The 15482-nt window shown below is 44.2% G+C and overlaps 1 protein-coding gene across 3 annotated transcripts in view; it reads right to left on the reverse strand.

Annotated features, from left to right (window-relative positions):
• Positions 1-15246, reverse strand: part of INO80D (INO80 complex subunit D) — a 70582-nt gene extending 55336 nt beyond the window's left edge. Inside the window, exon 1 of one of the 3 annotated variants that reach the window (XM_087435686.1) lies at positions 15104-15246. The gene's annotated coding sequence lies outside the window, so the exon portion shown is untranslated. Of the gene's footprint in view, positions 1-13996; positions 14282-15103 lie in introns of those variants that run through there. The other 2 variants (XM_087435684.1, XM_087435685.1) reach the window with 2 other exon arrangements.
• Between the last annotated feature and the right edge of the window lie 236 nt (positions 15247-15482).

Genomic DNA, 15482 nt, shown 5'->3' on the forward strand with positions numbered 1-15482 from the left:
TTACTCTAGTAGGAAAAAAAGAAACACCTGAAATATTAGCTTTGTTAATAAAACCACATTCATTACTGAGTAAACCTAACCGTATGTCACTGGACAACAAAAGTGAGAGCTCTCCCTCCTCACTTCAGCAGAATGCAAGGAAGACAAGTGGGACCAAAACTTTAAATTTAGCTGCCCCAAAGGTCTGGATGTTCAGGACAGGAACTATTTCAAAGCAAACCCATGGTGTTTCATTTTTACACTCTCTCTTTGGCCCGCTCATCCACCTGGCAAATATAAATCTTTCATGAATTAGTTCAAGTAAATCTATATGAACTTTAGGGAAAAAATATGCCGGATATAAGTAAGTGAAAAAAGTAATTTACAGAATCAATTTGATTGCCATCATGAAAAAAGCAGCCTATATATCTATATGTATAAGAATATTCTATAAATCATAAAAAGACTGAGGGCAGGGATGGAGGGATACGAAGGACAACGTTCACTTTTCACTCGGCCATGTTCTAGGTATACAATCATACCTGTCAAGCTGATGATTTCCCCTTTCTCCCCAATTTGTATACATCTTCCCCCTCCCCCATTTGAATTGGCTAGAACTGCTGGAACAACGTTAATAATAATGGCAACCACTGTTACTCCTAACTTTAAATGAGAAATGCTTTGAGTCAATGGTGGGAATAATGCTGACTTTTACCATAAGACACATTTCCTGTTATGTTAGGGAAGTATCAAGTAATTTCTATTTCATTAAGAGTTGTTTCTTGGGGCCAGCCCAGTGGCGCAAGGGGTTAAGTGTGGCACACTCCGCTGCGGCGGCCCAGGGTTCGCCGGTTCGGACCTCGGGGTGCACACCGATACACGCATGTGGCAGCGTCCCATATAAAGTAGAGGCAGATGGGCACGGATGTTAGCCCAGGGCCAGTCTTCCTTAGCAAAAAAAGAGGAGGATTGGCAGATGTTAGCACAGGGCTGATCTTCCTCACAAAAAAAAAAAAAAAAAAGAGTTGTTTCTTTTTTTAAAAACTCAGAATTGATGCTTAATTTTACCAAATTCTTTTTCACCTCCTAGGGAGACGATCATTTTTCTCTTTTGTACTTTTTATTTTTTATTTATTTATTTATTTATTTTTGGTGAGGAAGACCAGCCCTGAACTAACATCCGATGCCAATCCTCCTCTTTTTGCTGAGGAAGACTGGCCCTGGGCTAACATCCGTGCCCATCTTCCTCTACTTTATATGGAACGCCGCCACAGCATGGCTTAACAAGCAGTGCGTTGGTGCGTGCCCGGGATCCGAACCAGTGAACCCCGGGCCGCTGCAGCAGAGCTCTCACACTTAACCACTTGCGCCACCGGGCCAGCCCTCTTTTGTACTTTTTAAAACAAAGAGTTTAGTATTGCCTGATACCGAACTCTTCTTACATTCCTGGGATGAGAGCAACTTGGTCATCATTTATTATTCTTTTAATGTGTTGCTGAATTACACTTGCTAATATTTTGGATTTTGAGAATGGTCTGGAGTTTTCTTTTTGTGTCCTTTGCCAGAATTTGGTATCCATATAATATTTCAAAAAATAACTTAGAAAATCTTTCTCTTTTTGTTCTTGAACAAGGTAAAAAGCATTGCAGTTATAACATTCCTCAGAAGGTTGCCTGGGCCTAGTAGTGATTTTTTTGTGCAGATCAGGTTTTCAAATTTACCTGCATACAATGTAGCAATTCGACCTCTTACATTTAATTTTCTAAATATGTGATTCATTCTCATATTCTGCATATATTCATACACATACATGATACTTGTGCTTTCTCCCTTTGCTCACGATTAGGTTCTATAGGGGTTTATCTGTTTAATATTTTTACCAACATCCTCTAAAAAAACAAATAAACCAAAATCTCTTCAATTAGTATCCCTATATGTCTTCTAATTCATCAATTTCTGCTTTTACCTTTGCTACTACCATCTTTCTGCTTTCTTTCCACTTGCTTTATTATTCTTTGCAACTTCTTGGGCTGAATTCGTTTTCATTCTTTTCTTGCTTAGTAATTGACTGATATCCATGAGTTTTCCTCTGAGTACTGTTTTAGCCATATCCCGTAGGTATATTACACAGAATTTTTTTTTTGCTGGGAAAGATTCACCCTGAGCTAACATCTGTTGCAAAGCTTCCTCTCTCCCCACCACCCCACCCAAAGCCCCAGTACGTATTGTATACTCCAGTTGTAAGCCCTTCTGGTTCTTCTGTGTGAGCCACCGCCACAGCATGGTTACTGACAGATGAGTAGTGTGGTTCCATTCCCAGGAACCGAACCTGGGCCACGAAAGCAGAATGCGCCGATCTTTAACCACTGGGCCATCAGGGCTGGCTCACTAATTCACACAGAACCTTGATGATCAGTACTTTCTGGTTGATTTGGATTTGATTTTTTAATTTCTCCTTTGACCTAAGAGTTATTTCAATTTTTTCAGATGGTACAGTTTTAAGCTTTCCTTTGCTTTAGTTCTGGTTAAGAATAAGAAGCATAATCTGCATATATCTCTGCTTTTTGGATTTGACTGAGATACTCTTTGGGGCCTAAGAGGTACTCTTGAAAAACAGTATTCAGGGGCCAGCCCTGTGGCTCAGCGGTTAAGTGCGTGCGCTCCGCTCCTGGCGGCTGGGGTTCGGATCCCGGGCGGGCAACGACGCACCGCTTCTCTGGCCCTGCTGAGGCCACGTCCCACATACAGCAACTAGAAGGATGTGCAACTATGACACACAACTGTCTGCTGGGGCTTTGGGGAAAAAAAGTAGAAGCACTGGCAATAGATGTTAGTTCAGAGCTGGTCTTTCTCAGCAAAAAGAGGAGGATTGGCATGGATGTTAGCTCAGGGCTGATCTTCCTCAGAAAAGAAAAAAAAAGAAAGAAAAACAGTATGCATTGTTTCCAGGGTATGTCTTTCTTACACCATATATCATGCTATCAACGTCCACTATGTTCTTACTTATTCTGTCTGTTGTTCTATCAAGAGCTGGAAGAGATGAATCCAAGTCCCCTACTATAAGCTGATTTCTGTCTGTTTCTCCTTATATTTTTTGTTTTATAATTTTTAAAGCTGTATTAGATATATGCGATTCATGACCACTAGACTATCACTCTTTAAAATTAGAAAATGAAACTCAATTGATGCTTTATCTCTTGCATTCAACCTTGTCTAACACAAATATCTGGACTCTTACTTTTTTGATTTGAATTTGCCAGTTAAGTCTTTGCACATCCTTTTACTCTCAAGTTGTCTGAGGCACTGTTTTAGATTATGGGTTAGCAAACTCTGCTTTATAGCACAAATTTGGCCCGCCGCCTGTTTTTGTAAACAAAGTCTTATTGGACCCCTGTCTTGTTAGTTCGTTTACATGTTGTCTATGGCTGCTTTCATGCTGTAAGAGTAGAGCTGAGAAGTTACAACACAGTGTGTGGCCACAAAGCCTAAAACATTGACTAAAATATTATTTGCTGGTCTCTTCTTTGGTGCATCTCTTAATGGGTTTGACTTTTTTGCTCCTATGTGAATGTCATGTTCTTTTAATAAATGAGTTTATCCAATTTATAATTTTATATTTATTTATATGACAAACATTTCATCTTAATTTTATCTTCTTTTATCGCATTGCTTTTTGCTTTCAATTCTTTTTATTACGTATTTCATTATATAGTCTGTTCACTCGGAAGATCTATAATCTGTGCCCTTTAGATAACATTTCTTTACTCCATACTAAGAAAATTAGTATACTTAGCATTACCATGGTTGATCTCATATTATGGATAAGAAAAATTTTCATTTTTGTAATGACCTACCCATCCCCAACTCAGTATTTTTTCCTTATGTTATTATCTCTACATTGCCATAGTTTATAACATTTTACTGTTGGTTCTACATTTAAATTTATTCCATACTAATCCTTTTAACTTAGTTTTCAATTCATCTCTTGATTCAATAGTTGATAGTAAAGTCACCCCCTTTCTCTACCCCATCCCAAGGGCTGACTTATGGGAACTAAGCCATGGTTTTTCTTTGGAATTATGTGTCAATTGATATCATACTTAAACTATAGCTTGCCTGGACATAAAATTCTTGGGTCATAAGTATATTTTTTTGTTTACTGACTTTGTATATTTTTTCCATGTCTTCTAGAAAGGAAAAGCCTGAGGTCAGCCTCTTTAGGGGGCTCTGTTTTTCTTCCATTTTGACCTAACAATAAAACTCTTTATATTTAAAGACTAGAAACTATTCTAGAATTTCAGGTCTTCTTTTATTGTGGGAAACTCTTCCTTAATGTCTTAAAAAAATTTTTCTGCTTCATTTATTCAATTGTTTTCTAATTATTGGTATACTAGATTTACTGTATTCCGTATCTATCACTCTCTGTCTAGTCTTTCTTAATTTTTACTTTTTCCATTTTGGATTGCTCAAATTTCTCAAGCTTACTTCCATTACCGCCAGCTATAGTGTGTATTTACTGCTTTGAAAGTGATCTTTATTTCTATAATGACTGTTTTTCTCTTTTATTTTGTACCCTGGTTCCATCAGCTTACTTTATCTCTTTCTGTTATCTTATTCATTTCTTGAGCTTTTGCCACCTCCCGCCATAAGAACTATTTGTTCATAATTTTCACTTGCTCTGCTATTTCTGAAAATTATTATCCCCACACTCTTCCCTTGAGACTTGACTCAATGGTGCACTCGTCTTCCCAACTCACAGGGGCCCACATGGCATAGATTTTTAGGGGATGACAACTTAGGCTTTATTTCTCTTCAGTTGACCAAGATCGGCAGCTGGAAGGCTGCTTGCTGCCAGTTTCTCCTCCACTCTAAACTTCTTGTAAAATCAGTATGACTGTACAGTTCGTAATTCAACCTTACCTCTCCTGCCACTCAGGGAACCCAATGTACATACCACCTCTGCCATTCCAAGTATGGGGTTATTGGTTTTGTCCCATGGTGTGTCACCTACTTGGGAGAAGCTGCTCCCCTCACTTTGCCTGAGTTCTACAGAAGAAATCCTCCTCTCCTGGCATCCTCTCTTGCCCTGGTTCAATTTTCACTGCACTTAATAGCACTAATTCGTATATACTGATTACAAGGTTTTGTTAGTTATCAAAGATTGAGTTTCTTTTCTGTTTCTTATTCTCCTTATTCTTTTTAGTTGGTTTAGAGAGGAAAGAACTCTGCCATTCATTAACCAGAAATATCTTTTAAAATTCTGTATAGTAAAATATACCAAAATAAAATCAAAATCACAGGGCCAGTCCCGGTGGCCTAGTGGTTAAGTTAGGCCCACTCTGCTTCGGCAGCCCGAGTTCAATTCCCAGGCGCAGACCTATACCACTCATCAAGGGCCATGCTGTGGCGGTGGGCACAGATACAAAAAAAAGAGGGAGATTGGCAGCAGATGTGAGATCAGGGCGAATCTTCCTCAGCAAGAAAAAAAAAGAAATCATAAATCATACTTATCTAATTTTTCACAATAAACATTACTTTTGTAATAATTTTCTATTTTTTTTATTTTAAAGAATCAACATGTTATTAAAGAAGTTACTAAACTTGACTCTATTTATTCTCACTATGTCAAATTCAGGTGATTCTAGCTTTAATGGCAAGTATTTATTTACTAAACACTTATGAAAAGTCCATCATTTTCCCAGAAGCTGTGGAGGACATAATAGTAAGAGACACAATTTTTGCCCTTAGAAGATTATAATCTATGAGATGAGATGCACTCACAAGAAGGAAGTGAATAATGGGAACAGCTCACCCACAGCTCTGAGCACCCGGGATCCGCTAGCCACCAAGCCTAGGAACAGACTGCTCCCTCCCTCCAGAGCAAAGCCTTCTTCCCTGTGGCCCCTCCTCCGGCCAGCCCTCGTCCCTAGGCTAATCTGTGACCGTCACCAAGTGCAGATGCCCACAGGCTGAGTTGGTTAGCCTCCTCTGAGGTACTCCGTGCACATCCCTGCTTCAGCACTCACCGCATTCTACCTGAATTGCCTACATTTCTGTAGTCTCCCGTCCTAGAAACACACTCCAGGGGGGGACAAGTTCCCTGGTCATCGCAATGGCCCAGGGCCCAGCATGTGCCCAGAGGCTAACAGGTGCGCAGTGAGGACCCACTGCCCACAGAAACACTTCTGTGACAGGAACTCTTAATTCCAGATTATCTACCCAAAAAAAAGTTACTAGATTCACACACTGATCATTAAATAGTTTTCAAAATCACTAAATTGGTACTTCACATAGTCTATACAATAATTTCTGGGTCCGGTCCCGTGGCGTAGCGGTTAAGTGCTCGTGTTCCGCTGCTGGCGGCCCGGGTTCGGATCCCGGGCGCGCACCGACACACCGCTTCTTCGGCCATGCTGAGGCCACGTCCCACATACAGCAACTAGAAGAGTGTGCAACTATGACATACAACTATCTACTGGAGCTTTGGGGAAAAAAAGGAGGAAGATTGGCAATAGATGTTAGCTCAGAGCCAGTCTTCCTCAGCAAAAAGAGGAGGATTGGCATGGATGTTAGCTCAGGGCTGATGTTCCTCACAAAAAAAAAAAAAAAAAAAAAAATTACAATAATTTCTAATTGCCATAGTCATATACCAAGAGAAAGTATAATTTAGAAGCTTTAAAACTTTTGAATATTCCATGAAGCAACGTCAGACGTTTCATCAAGTAGATGTCATATAGTTTGCTACCCAATGTCCATTTAGCAAGTAATGCTAAATATTATTAAGCAATAAATAGTAATTAATATTATTATTAAGTAATGCTTACTTTTTTTAAAAAAAAGTAAGAATGCATTAAAATCTGCCTATTCAACTTTCCTCAACTCTAAGAATTCATTAATCTATCCAACTGCCCTCTGTCAGCATTTGCCACAGGTGCCAAAGCTCTCGCTAATCACCTCTATGCCTTACAAAAAGGGATTTAATATCAGTATCTTATAAACAACTTCTCTTCAACCTTAATTTTTTTACATCTACCTGTGATTAACTTTTTCTTCCCATTTCTTTGATTTTTAATCTTTTAAAGTCCTACTAACAGCCAACTTTATATCGTTCTTTGCATCTTCCCTTTGAATATTCAACTATTCTCCATTTTCAACTCCCTCTTTTAAAAGCTCAATCAATCTTTATACTTATATTTTCAATTCCCTGATGTATCCAGACTCACTTTAGATACCATATAAGGAAGGAATGTGGGGGGAAAATGGCCCTCTGCTTTGAAATCTAACTTCCTTCTAAATGAGTATTATTTATTATCAAAACCACTTTGTCTATAAACTAGAACAACTATTCATCTGGTCTTCTCTACATTAATAGGCTTTTCCTTTTTAACTAAAGAAGAAATCATGACAAAAGTACCAAGGCAGATCTCAGGAAAAGAAAATGAAAACATTTTTTTCATTCTTTACATCTAGCCTCCCACAACTGAAAGTTCTTTTCCCCTACTCCACCGAAAGCGAAGTTCACAAGGCCTTCACTCTTTGTCATTCACTGTAAGTGTAAAGAAGACAGGAAATATACACTATATAAAGTCCACATGATCTTAATCAAATAGACCCTACTATTTAAATGCTAACCCACTGTCTAATCCATGAAGAAGAAAAGCTATATCTAAGCTGTACCTTTTAACACGGGATGGATATCACCTAAAAAAAGAAGAAAAAAATCCCAACCAAACTAAGTTTATTAACAGCTATAGCAGATATTATCTTCAGCTGTGGAAATAACTTGCTTAGACTATAAACATTCTATGCTCCCTTCAAGAAGTGAACGCAGGCAAGCAAGCACTTTAGAACCCTTATTTAATTATTACCAAAAAGCAAAAATAACTATTACTGAGAACAGTCTCACAGAAGAACATATCCTAGACTGGAATTCAAGAGTACGCAATACAGTTAGGTGTAAAATCTTAAAAAAAAAAAAAAAAAAATCCTCCTTGATATTATATGCTGAGTTTAATTGGAAAATAAAATAATTCCTTTCCATAGTTTGTTTCTTCTTGCAAATAGAGAAGAATAAGACTTGCACAGGGAGACAAGGAAGGAAGATAAGCTTTTAACAGAAGCAACCTATGGCCCTTTCAGTCTTCCAACAGCAACCATAAACCAGTTTGACAAAAACATGAACATTCCTCTCTTGGGGACCACCGCTGTATCAGCTCCAGTGGAGCCTGTGTGTCATGACTGTTCTTTTGAGTCTCAGGTTTCAGAAGCATGTTCATTTCACTGCCACAGCACTTCCCCTAATTGCCATCTCTAATTGTACCTCCTACTCCCTTTTAAGAGCCTAGACCTACAACATACTTTACAATTGTTTTCAATCCAGCATGAACCTAAATTCTCAGAATGTTAGTTTTCTAATACATTTAATACAAATGAAAGGAATATTTACTTATCTCAAAGGCATATACTTAAAAGTCTTAAAAACCTTTCCCTTCCAATTTAAGCTTTTTTGAAATGAGTTTAATTCAACTTCATGGAGGACAGAAATGTAACAAGATCCTAAACAGATGAGTATATTGATTAAAAAAAAACACAAAAAACCAACACCACACATATCCATGTGAAAAGTAGTAAAACTAGACTCAGTAATGATGAAAATCTATCAGCTGATGTGATTCAAAGAGAAATATCAGTGAGAGAAATTGCCTATGACCCAAAAATATAAATAATATTCAGCATAATTCAAGTTCAAACTAGAATATTTAAAAATAAATGCTTATTAAATGTCTATTAAGTTCCAAACACCATGCTCAAACATCACTGTACTAATAAGTTTGCATTGAGTTTAACTTAAATCGGCCTTCAGGCTGGCTGAGCTCCTTGCCTGATTTATTAGAAGGTGAGGGTGGTTCACGCAGCCCTTGAGCTCATGGGCTCCAGTGGGAGTCAGAGATGATGCTCAGCTCTGGTTCCGATAATTACTAGGGGTGTGACCTTGGGCAAGTTATGCAGGTTTCTGTTTTCTCATAGGTAAAGAGAGGATTATAATAGTATGTACCTCATTGAGTCCTTCAAGAGAATTAAATTAGGTATTTCATGAACCGTGCTTAGCACAGTACCCAGTACATAGCAATCACGTAATGTTAACTACTATTAGAAGCAGTAAGTAGTAGTCTATTGGCACTATCATTTTAATCTAGAATCTGCAGGGCTAAAATGCACTCCCCAGCTACCTAGAGGTTTTCTGAATGGTACAGTGTAACTCTCCATTAAGTTAGGCCCTCCCACCTCCTTGGGGCTGGTATAACAGAATCCACTGACAATTGTTTCCTATAATCTATATCAAAAATCTGATAAAAATATTTTCTACATTCTATAGAGCATCAACATACTGATGTTCTTGTGACGGAAAATACTAGCGGGACAAGCAGTGTTTGGTTACAGCATTTACCAGCTCCAGTTAACAATCCTTTACCACAAATGCTCTCTGAGTTCCTACCCAAGCCACCATCTCTCCCAATTGTTACAGAAACCCTACATTGTAGGACAAGAAGAAAGAAAAACTAAGTTGTAGCTATAGTCCTCAAAGTTCTTTTGTTCTAAGAATCTGAAACTAACCGCCTCTTTGTTGCTAAATTCCACACACACTTTTCCATCCTTATCTTACCTGACCTCTGCAGCACTGGACACTTTCTCTTTCTTAAAAATCTCTCCTTTCTGGCTGCTCAGTCAGTGACTTCCTTTCTCTGGCCCCACTCCTTTTTTTGTTTTGTTTTGTTTTGTGAGGAAGATCAGCCCTGAGCTAACATCTATCGCCAATCCTCCCCCTTTTTTTCCCTTTTTCTCCCCAAAGCCCCAGTAGGTAGTTGTGTGTCATAGCTGCACATCCTTCTAGTTGCTGTACGTGGGACACCGCCTCAGCATGGCCGGAGAAGCGGTGCGTCGGTGCGCGCCCGGGATCCGAACCCGGGCCGCCACATATCAGGGCACGCGCACTTAACCGCTAAGCCATGGGGCTGGCCCCGTCTCTCGCTCCACTCTTAAATGTCAATGTTCCCCAAGATCCCCTCAATCTTATTTTATAGGGATGTAAGATGAAATACCTACATGGGCCAGGGGCAGACTTTGGCAAACTTTGCTCATCTAAAGGCGGCTGACTCAAACCAGTTCCAGCAAGTTGTTGTGATTAAAAAAAAAAAAAAATGCGGACCCAGGGTTTCCAGATCTTCCAATTTTTCAAAAGAAGATAAAAATCCATATTTTCCCACAAAATCTCCTAATTTTATGTCAGCAGCTCATTTAAACTACAAGATGTGTGACCTTGAACATCTTATAAATCTGTTTCCTCATCTATGAAATGCCAGTGACAAAGTCACACACTAACACACAGACAGTGTGAGTCAAACAAAACATTTCTAAAGGCTTTCATTTTAATTCTTACTCTATATCTTCCTACCCCAAGACTAGACGTTATTATCACAGGTTTCAAACCAAATGTACAAAACTGTGAATGTGTAAAAATGCATTTTTCTGGAGAGGGGTCCATAAAGTTCATCAGATTCTCAAAAAGACCAAGAACCACTGACTAAGCCAAATTTCTCCACTTCTACAACCTGGGCTGTCACCTCTACAGGGACGATTCCCAAGTCTGCAGACCACTTGACCTCTGCCCTCAGACACTCCCCTTCCTTCTCTGTCCACCACTGCCCCCGCCTGAGTGCACACCTTCAATCTCTTCTCAGCAGCTCTCCCCTGGTCTCATCCCAGTCTTGCCCTCCTTCATTCCACTCTTTGTACAACTCAAATCCTCTAAAATGGCAAATAATTTATCTGGCCAAAGGCCTTTAGGATCTGCTTATAAATGTAAAAAGAAACCAAGTTCCTTAGCCTAATACATAAACTCCTTAGGACCTGGCCAGGCTGACCTCTCCCTGCCCACCATCTATTCCTATTCCCACAACTCCTACAATTTGCAACACAGAACACTCTTTTGTCCTCAGGCATTTATTCCTGCTTGCAGATCCCACCTCCTGGAATGCCGTCCTGACTCCTCCCATTCGCTCAAGGCAGAAACCCCCACTGGAAAATCCTTACTTTAAGGCTTGCCCCTAGGCCAGAATAAATAGGTTTTCTTCCTCCAGGCTAATCTATCCCTTATCATTCAGTGTTGTGAATGGCAGCTTTGTCCTCCTCCCCACTAGACTAAAAACTCCTCAAGGGCAGAGAATGTGTCTTTGTATTACCAGGCCCACAGTTAAACGCAGGAAACAGCACAGGCTTCAGGAACTCTGACCATGGCCTCCCACCACCATCCCACCCTCCCAAGGTGAGCCCACCAAAGCCACAGACCAGTCAGCGCCTTCAGAGCCAGTCACACACAGGTAACTTCAAGAGTTTAAAAGGAGGAGCAAAGAAAAGTAAACCCACCTTCTTTGCCCCCTCCCAGGTTAAATTTACCAAGTCACAGAATTCAATAGCAGAGACTAGACTAACATCAAGCTGCTGAAACTTTCTAAGAATATACTGCTAATTTTTTACTGGCACAGAAACATTTGCCCCACAAAGGTAATTATAACATTCTATCTACACTCAAATACTTATAAGTATTATTAACACATACTGAGTCAAGAACTCATTCACATTGAAAAAATTCATCAAGAATATTAAAAATCTTTAGAGGAAAATATTATGTAAGGTCATGTACCAGCCCCATTCTAAAGGCTTTAGGTGCAATTCCTCACTGAATCCTCACAGTAGGCCTCTGGAGAAGGTATCGACACTCCCTTTCACAGAGGAAGAAACTGAGACCTAATGAGATTAAGTAATGCGTCCAAGTCACATCATAGGATTCAAGGCCATTTGACGCAGCCCAAGCTTTAACCAACACAAAACTACACACATTGTTAAACGGAAGATCCTAAGATTATGCTTCTGTTGTATGCACACACAATCATACAAAAAAAGAGAAAGAAAATGTTAACAATGGCTATCTCCTGCGTGGGACAAATAGGTCTGGGTGGGATGAATGAGCGTGCATTACTTTTCGTCAGGAAAAAAGCAAACAAATAAGAGAAATGGTATTTAGATGGTCCCACGGAAAGGTAACATTTAACTAGCACCTTCGGAGAGCTGAGCACAGGGGCGATCTCATCTGATCCTTACATCAAAAAACGTCATTTCCACTTTACAAAGAAAGAAACCGGAGATAAGTAACCCACCCAGTGGAAGAGCTGGAATCAGAACCCAAAACCCAGTCCCAAAGTGTCTGACTGCAGGAGCCCAGGCTACAGATAAAATGCAACCGAAAAGCTGTCTTAGAAAACAAATCCCATTCTGGGAAAGAATCAGAACCCAGTCACCTGGCATCTTAAGGGCAAGGAGGGAAATGAGGGCTGATTAAGGTTTTAACTGCAGGCGTTGGTCAAGCGTCTCTCTGGGAGGGTCTCCAAACAGCTGGAAGCCTAGGCTTAAACCAGCCATTACCGCCAGGGCTCGGTACCTGATGGTTCGGGAAGGAGACTCTGCTGTTTGTTTTGCAAAGCGCCGAGTCCCACTAGCACAAGTTAAATGGACTTAGATGTGACTCCCCTGTATACGCATGCAGCATCTGCTGGGACAGCGTCCTGCCTCCAGCCCAGTCCCACCTACTCAGCCACTGTTCACAGGCTACCTGGTGTGTGAGGAGAGACGGCAGTTACATGTTTGAGAATACTGCTAACCGTATTCAGAAATAAAGGACCTCTCAGTATCCACAACTACTGTTCCAAACCTGCTTAGGGAGAGCGGCTAACCCTGGGGGGACATTCAGGTGAGAAGGAATGGATCAACATCTTTCTGAAATGACACATTTAATTTTGGCTGCTCTGACTTAGAAAATTTTAAATCCATCTAAACTAAAATTTCATTTATCTAAAACTAGTAGTAACATGACTTGCTGAGGAAAAAAGTTGGGGTGGGGTATACAAATTTCCTTATACAACCTTTCAGAGGAAAGAAAACTTGATTATTTCAGACTTATAAATTAAAATAAACATCTACTTTTGAAACTAAACATTTAATAGTGAAAAAGTGTATTACCTTAGCAATTTAACTCAATACTTGCCCTGAAAATCTTTTATAAGTTTCAAATAAAATGTAACTTTTTATAAGATCAAACCCACTGTTCCTTCAAGAATGAAGTAGCCCAGGAGGCAATCAGATTAGGACATTAAAATATGCTTGAGACAGGGTGGAAAAAAGTACAAAACTTTTGGGATTTGTACATAGACAGTTTTCGAAGGCTCAGGAATGCAAAGTCAAGAATACACCTTAAAAATATCAAATTATGAGGCGAAGAGACTTTTTTAAAACCTTAAAATGTTCTAAGAGACTCATAGAACGATTTCTTCCATCCAATATGCTCTAAGGCTGCAGGTATATGCAAACGTCCACGTCAATAAGCAATTGCAATTAATCAATAAAGTTAAACAACCATTAAATGTAGTTCATTTTTTCTATGAAACCCATACCATCTCAAATATCAAGTTTCTCTTAAGTAAAATGCTCAATGGCTGGGTCTCTCTCATTGTGGAGACACAGAAGGAGTTTTATTTCAGGCAGACAAAAGGGGAGGGAGACACTCGGGGCGCGACAGCCGGAGCCTCACTCCGCGCCGCCGCAGCCAGCACCGCCCCAGGCCGGTGACCCCGCTCGGCCGGGCCCCGGGGCCCGAGCCCTGGGGCGAGCGGTCAGAGCGCGCGCCGCCGCCCCGCGCAGGACACACACGCACGGCCCCCTGCCCCGGCGCGCACGAGGGGAAGACGCAGCTCCCCAGTGCCCCCGCGGGCCGGGCGCATTAACGCCTCAACGTCCGCGGCGAGAAGCGCCGGGAGGGCAGGGCAGGAAACGTGCCACCCCGAAGACCAGGAAATCTGCGCTCGGAAATTTAAGTTTTCGACTTTTTGTGTTAACTTTCAAAGCCCATGGCAGCAACATACAGCCCAACTAGAATTTGTCCGAACATAGGAGAAGACACACGTACCCAACCACACCGCGTCAGCTCCGTGCGGCTCCCCCAGGGCTCCTCCACAGACCCCGCCGAGGGCGGCGATCACAAGCTTCCCCGCGATCCCCATTTTCCTGCTTCTGGGGGAACGTGAGCCGCGCAGAAGTGCGGACGGCGCTCGGGAGGGAACGCGCTCCCGGCCCCTCCGCGCGCGCTGTGTCGGGAGCCGCCCTGCCCCCCAGCACTGCGCTTTCGGGCGCCCCGACCGGGTCCCCGGCTCCCGCGGCTCGCGCAGGGCCGGCGGCCCCGGGCCGGCCGCTCCACACGCCGCGCGGGGCCGTCCGGGAAGGGGGCGCAGACGGGGCCCGGGCGGAGGGCCGGGGTCGGGCCGGCGGACACACCCCAGCGCCCCCGCCGCGGGGCCCGGTCAGCGCCCGCGCGGGGCCCCCGGAAACTTTTCCCCGCGCCGACAGCGGGTGCGGGGCCCGGGGGGCGGGGGGCGGGGGCGCGGGCAGTACCTGCCGTGGCCGGGCCGGCGGCGTCTCCCCGCGGGCGCGGGCCCCGCGGAGGGCGGCCCCAGTTCGGGCCTAGGAGGAAACTTTCCGGCCGCGGCTGCACCTGCCTCTCGCCGCCTCGCCCGCCCCGGCCGCCCGCCCCGCCCCGGCCTGGCCCCCGGGAGGGGACCCCTGTCCCGGGCCGGGAGCGTCGGGGCCCGGGCGCGCCGGCCCGCGCCCGCTCCCAGGCCCGCGCCCGCCCTGCCCCGGCCCGCGGCGCCGCCGGCCGCCCGCAGGCCCGGGCCCGGGGGCGCGGGGGCCGGGTGCGCAGGGCGCGGCCGCCCGGGGCCGGCCGAGGCCCAGCCGGCGCCCCCGCCCGCCCCGCACCCCGGCCTCCGCGCAGGCCGCGCCGCCCGCCCCGCGCCGCCCGCAGACCCCCGCCCGCCGCCGCCCGGGCGCCCCCCGCGCCCCTGGCCCCGGCCCCGGCCCGCCGGCCCCTCACCCTCTCATCCTCCGCCCGGGCCTGGCGCGGGCCGGCGAAGCCCCGGCCTCACGTAAGCGCGCGCACCGCCCGCCCTGCCCGCGCGGCCCAGCCCGCCGCCCTACGGGAGCCCGGGGATGTGGGCCGGGCCTGGCCGCCGCCGCTTACCTCGCAGCTGCCTCTTCCTCCTTCCCTCCCGGCCGCGCTGACAGGTCGGCTAGGCGCGGGCGCGGGCTGGCTCGGCCGCCGCCGCTCCGGCTCCGCAGAGAGCCCTTCCCGGTCAGGCGCGAGCGGCGAGGATCATATTTTTATTTTGGAAACTCGAAAGTGCTCCCGGGGTCGGTGATTATTGAGGGGAAATCCCTGAATACACTCTCCAGCCAAGAAGGCAGGGCTGCGGGCGCAGCAGAGAGGCGGCAGCCTCCTACAGCACCACTACCGGCACCGCGGGGACATAGCAGCAGAGCCTCCCCTGCCCTCCGAAACGACAACTTTCCTACCATCTTGGAGCCCAGGGCAGGGGGGCCGCGGCGCGCGCCCCGCTCCG

This window comes from Ceratotherium simum, chromosome 9 (genome assembly GCF_057802395.1).
Source record: "Ceratotherium simum simum isolate JZ-2026a chromosome 9, ASM5780239v1, whole genome shotgun sequence".
Lineage (NCBI taxonomy): Eukaryota > Metazoa > Chordata > Mammalia > Perissodactyla > Rhinocerotidae > Ceratotherium > Ceratotherium simum.